Source organism: Camelus bactrianus, chromosome 34, assembly GCF_048773025.1.
Source record: "Camelus bactrianus isolate YW-2024 breed Bactrian camel chromosome 34, ASM4877302v1, whole genome shotgun sequence".
NCBI lineage: Eukaryota > Metazoa > Chordata > Mammalia > Artiodactyla > Camelidae > Camelus > Camelus bactrianus.
In genome coordinates this window covers 6,186,925-6,192,706 of record NC_133572.1, presented here as the reverse complement: position 1 = coordinate 6,192,706, position 5,782 = coordinate 6,186,925, and the positions used below count along the sequence as shown (strand labels likewise).

At 44.3% G+C, this 5,782-nt stretch overlaps 1 long non-coding RNA gene across 1 annotated transcript; it reads right to left on the bottom strand.

The window, feature by feature from the left end:
- Positions 1-1,123: 1,123 nt before the first annotated feature.
- On the bottom strand, positions 1,124-5,782 carry LOC141575951 (uncharacterized). The gene is made up of 3 exons (XR_012504088.1): positions 5,635-5,782; positions 4,904-5,055; positions 1,124-1,474 (listed from the first exon to the last, which is right to left on the bottom strand). It is a non-coding gene; the product is annotated as an uncharacterized LOC141575951 (long non-coding RNA).

The following is a 5,782-nucleotide window of genomic DNA, read 5'->3' as shown; positions in this document are numbered from 1 at the left end:
TTTGCCCAGTGCAACTTCGTTGATGCTACTCCTTTTCTGCCTAAAAGTTTTCCATTTTGCACAGCCCCTCAGAGCCCCTTTCTGTCTGCTAGATTGCATGCTGCCCAATTCAAATCAATTTTTCCTCAAATAAACTCTTAAAGTTTTTAATATTCCTCAGCTTCTTTTTTGACAATGAGACAGTGTCTCCAGGGAGCAGGTCAGAGGAGAAGGTAGGAGTTTCAGTGGCCAGGATAATAAATCCACTGAGCTGCCTGCTTCCATATCAAACAGACCGAAATGCAGACACTGCCTGAGCAGATCAGTGATAAAGTGCAGTGTTTCCTGTGCAAAACTGAAAATAAGAATCCTTTTCAGGTCAAAAGTCTGACGTACACAATAAATATTTTTCTTCCTACTTCAGAAATTACTTAAAACAAATACTAACATTTTTCAATGACTTTTGGAACGACTAAAGATGCTGTATCTGTCAGCAGCGTGGGCAGGAAAGAGCTCTTTGCAGGAAAGCGCTGTCTGCGGGAGGCTTCTTTTGTCTTCCCAGTTGCCTAACTTGTTGGGTTTGTTCCTTTGATCATAAGAGTGTATAAATGGAGAATAAGACGTTAACAACCAGCTCTATTCCCTAGCTCCCCCTTCAGTCATCTTGCAAACAAACCATGTGAACAAGATAGCATCCAAAGAAAAGTTCACAAAAAGCTGACAAGCTGCAGGCAGAGGGTGTGGGGATGACTGTGACTCCCCGTCTCAGTGATTAACTGAGCTCACTTCCCCATTTCCCTTTATAACCTTCAGGGCTGAGCCGAATCTTTAGAGATTGTCTTTAGGAGACACTGAGCTCTCCATCTCCCCAGGTTGCAGCCTCTTCTGATTAAAGCACCTTTTCTTTCTTCGGACACTTGCCTCTCAAATCATAGACTTTTGAGTGGGGAGAAGCCAAACCTGAGTTCACTGACACATATTCATTGTACACATTATTCATAGTTTATTTTTATAGTGACTATAACACGGAGAGTGTAGGCAACATGTACGGGGTCTACCTTGAAGTGAGGCTTCCACCAGCCAGAAGCCCTCTTAAATCTGAAAGGGAACAGGGCCCTGTAGCGCCCCCACTCCCACCCCCACCCCCCGCCTCTTGTTCTTAGAGCAGCCAGCGTCTCCCAGGCCTCCAGGAGTCAGAAAAGAGCAGCCTCCTGGAGTTGAGGACAAGCCTGCAGGCACTGGGGGACGGCAACGCCTCTGACCGCCTGTCTCACTGATTAACTGGGATCATTCCTTCACGTTCCTTCAAAGCTTTCATGGCTGAACAGAATCTTTGGAGATGGATTTTTGGAGGGGACTCTGAGTCCACCAAACTGTAAGCACTCTGGTTAAAAGCAGCTTTCCTTTTCGGCACCAAAACTGTTGCCCCAGGATCACACGCCTGCCGCTCCCTCAAATAGGAACCAGTTATGCTTATCTCAGTCTTGGGAGGCAGCTGCAGTGAGGAAAAACAAGAACGAGTTAGAACCAACAGAGGCCAAGGTGGCGGAGGATGTGACTTCCAGCAGGTCTCCAGCCTCGTTACACGCTCACTGTAATGCGTTAGATGCTAAGGGACACACCCGCCAACGCCATGACGACAGCAATGGGAAAAGCCCACGCGAGGACTGCAAAACTCAAACAAGGACCGATTGGCTCCATCACACCTGGAAGGAGGGCATGATGGTGGAAGCCTCTCATAAAAGTCCACGTGGCCCGACCATCGTGGCTCCTCATTCGAGCACTTCCTTTCCCCACTTGAGAGCTTTCTGTCCTTCTCCCTGTCGAGCACTTTCCTTTCTTTCCCACCTTTGAAAAATAAGAACAGTTTTCACTCTGTCCCTCTGCCTCGGCTGTGAATTCTTTCCAGCCGGCAGGCAAGGACGCACACTTTGTTGGGTCTCCTAATTTAGGGGTCTCGCTACCCACTAACAAACCCATTACACAGATTGCCTCAGTCTTCACAAAGCACCACTATCTCCAGATTGTACTGATCTAGAAACAAGCTTGAAAAGATTATACATGTTGTCCAAGGCAAGAAAATAAGCAAATATTAAAGCTGTCATGGACCAGTCACCTCTCTGCGCCTACTGCTTTGTCCCTTTTTGAACAAGAACATCTGTAAGGCTTATCCACAGCCCACCGTTGAGCACTGGGCGTGTGGGGAAGAAATAACTTGTCCCTTTAGTTTCTCAGATCCACGTACCTGCAGCACCTGTATTCAGACAACGAAATCCAAGGAAACAGCCACATACGAAACTCATTTATTCGATAAGATTCTGCACTTAGAACCGATGATTTAGCGGGTTTAGATGCTTGGGAACCTTGAGAGGGTGAATGTGCTTTGCGTGGAGGGAAGATGTGCATCATTGCAAGTCAGGGACCCCCCTCTAAGGACCCCCAGTGACCCTCCACCCTTATGCTTTTATGTCTGTGTGTAGTCACCTCTGCTGGAGTCTGGACTGGACCTAGTAACTGACTTCTAATGACGATAATACAGCAACATGAATATACACCCTGAGGTCGCCCCAGGCGCTAGAGCGGGAGAGGGGTGAGTCAGGAGTTTGGAATCAACACATACACATGACTCTACATACAAATAAAGAAACAACAAGGACCTTCTGTATAGCACAGGGAACTGTAATTGATTTCTTGTAATAACATATAATGGAAAAGAATCTGAAAATATATAACTATATTTGTATGTGTATGTATAACTGAATTGCTTTGCTGTACATATGAAACTAATGCTGTAAATCAACTGCACTTCAGTTTTTGTAAAACGAATATAGGTGACTTTTGAGATTAGGTTACAAAAAACTGTGAATTCTGTCTTGTGTAAACTCTCTAACTCTTTATTTCTTGGAACTCTATGGAGAGGTCCCCGTGTCAATCCATCTGGAGTAACCATCTAGAACCTGAGGCCAACTCACAGCCGTGTGAGTGAGGCTGGAAACAGATTTTCCCCCATTTGAGCCTCAAAATGACTGCAGTCCCGGACAGCACCTTGACTGAGAAACCTCAGGTCAGAGTATCCAGCAGAGTTGCACCCCGATTCCTGAGCCACAGACACCACAATATAATAGATGATTCTTGTTTTAAGCTGCTACATCTGGAGATAATTTGTTAAAGAGTAGTAAAGCCAATACAGCCATCCAACATGCGTCAAAAAATAGAGAGAAAATGTGGGGTGTTGTTAGAAGAGGATTAAATGCAAATGATACTGAGTTAGACTGCTAAAATTTCCACATTAGAATAATGTGATTACTACTGCTTAAAACACTTTTCTCATTAATGATACAATATATGTTTAAAATTTCACTAGGGGATCTGAAGGTGGAGACTGAATACCAGCAGAAAAGTATTTTCTGAAAATCGGCTGCTACTAAAGCGTTCAGCTGACATTGAAAGGTTCTGCATGAGAGATTAGAGATCAGCAAATGATACTTCTTCTTATCAATTGTTGGAAAACTGGGATTGTGTTTAGTTACACAAGTCCTCCTCTTGTACTCCCACCCAAACCCCACTTCCATTGCTCCTAATGTGTGTGTATATAGTTTACCTGTTCCCTGAAATTCTTTGACAGTTTCATATTATGCCAGGTGTAAAAGTGAAAATTCCTGGCTCATCCATGTTACTATATGCGCCCGTCCCTTTCAAAACTATCTTTGAGCAAATGACTGGCTTGGAAAGCTACCCCCACACAGAATGAATTTCCAGAAATAACTTGCCGGGGGCCTGTACATAGATGCTCCCCACACACTGTTTTACTGCCATCTTCACCATAGTTAGGGTAAAACAGACCCCAAAGCAGATGCAGAATTTGCATTTGAATAAACATTTCAGAAGAAATAAGATAATTTCATATAAATATTCTTCGTACTTTAAGAAGTCGTGGACAACTTAGACTGTAAAGAGAACACTTAGAACACGTGTAATTAGAAGGGTAGGACAGAATTGAGGAAAAATAGGCTGGCATCACTCAGCACAGGAAAGGAGGGTGAAAAACACCCCTGACACCCTTATCAGAAAGAAAGGAATGCCCTCGGATACTCTTCAAGAGAGGAAAACTGTAGAAGTATCATGTAGTAAAATTGACTCTGCCAAAGTTAAAGCATTTGAAAAGGCGATTGTTAGGAAAGATGGAGTAAGGAGAGCTAACGTGCATAAAAGGAGTGTTTTGAAGACTAGAACACACTACAAAAAAATTAAGCATTAATAGGAAAAAACTTTACTCAAATAAGAGGACAACTAATGTGACGGTTACAGAAAAGAAAAGAAAAAAAAGAAGTAAAGCACATCCTGACGATGTTTCTTATTTTTCAGCATAAAGAAAATGTCTGCTGCTTACGATGCTCACCTTAAACTTTGCCACAGCCACACGAATGGCTGAATATAAGAGAATGTCTACACTGTGTGAGGAAACGGGGTGAGCCAAGCTCTTACACCCATCCTGTTCTCATGCAAATATAAAATCGAAACTTAACACGAGGAACTTACTGAATACAACCCACAAAGACTCTTTCTGAAAGTAAACGAATTAACAAAGAAACCCAGGCAACGAATGGATAGTTGAAAATAAGAATCTCAGAAAGAAATGAAGAAAGTACTTCAACTATAGATTCTCCACTAGAGCTCAGGGCTGTATCCAATATTGAAGTTTAAACTAAGTAGCACATAACCAATCTTACACTCCATGTGAAGAAGTCTACACCTGAGGCTGAACCACAATTGTGATTGTTCTTACCCTCAAAAGAGATACAAATGTAAGAAACATAAATGTGGCTAAGTTCTTCTTCTGGCAAAGGTAGAAATTCATTGAATAGACTTTCGATTGACCAACAAATATAAAATTAAGAACATTAATTCAAATTATAACACTTACAGGGTGATGCTATGGTGGCATACGGCATCCGTCATACTCCCCCGTCTTTAACTTCTAAAGTTTGGCATCTAGGCATGAATAGAAGAGCCTCTGCGCGAGCTGTGGTACCCAGCACCATACCCCAAGGCACTCAGGAAGGGTCTCACTCACCCCTGCATTGGGTGACAGGCAGACATACCCCAGTACAGCTGTGGAACCCGCAGGAGCCTGTGAACTGGCTCCAGCCTCTGAAAAATGACGGTTTGGGCAGACACCTCTGATCAAGAGAGCCTTAACAGGAGTTCAGGCTTCTAAAGGGGAAGTTCTAGAATTCCACAGGAGCTCAAACCAACAACAAAAAATGAAGTCTGTGAGCATCACTCCTTCCCAAGGCCACACAGCTTAGAGAAGAAAAAGGCTAGGGGTCACTTCCAAGGGGAAAAGGGACAGCCGTGAGGGAGTGCCTGGATGCTCCAGCTGCCTGGGATGTTTCTAAAGGAATCTCTTGTTCTCCCTCCACACTCAGAGTATTACAGCAAGAATCCCATGACTCGGGGGGAAGGAAGGGACTGGGAAAGAGGCGGATAAGAGTATCGGAGGGCATTAAAGGGCTGCCTGTTGCCTCTGTTCTACACTCAAGCAGGAGACCTATGCAAGACCTCTGGGAAAACTTCATTTGAGGATCCCCCAACTGTCTGTGGGTGCCCCCAATGCCCCATGTGCCAAACTCACACTTCCCCCAAACTCTGTACCTGGTTCCTGGCGTGCACTCCTGGCGGGGGGGGGTGAGAGCAAGCTTGGATAAACAGGATGCACAGAAGACAAGCCAGGGTCTGAGCACAAGGGAGAAACTACAGTCTTGAGCTACAGCGCTACCTTCTAGGGGAGAAAAAGGAGGTT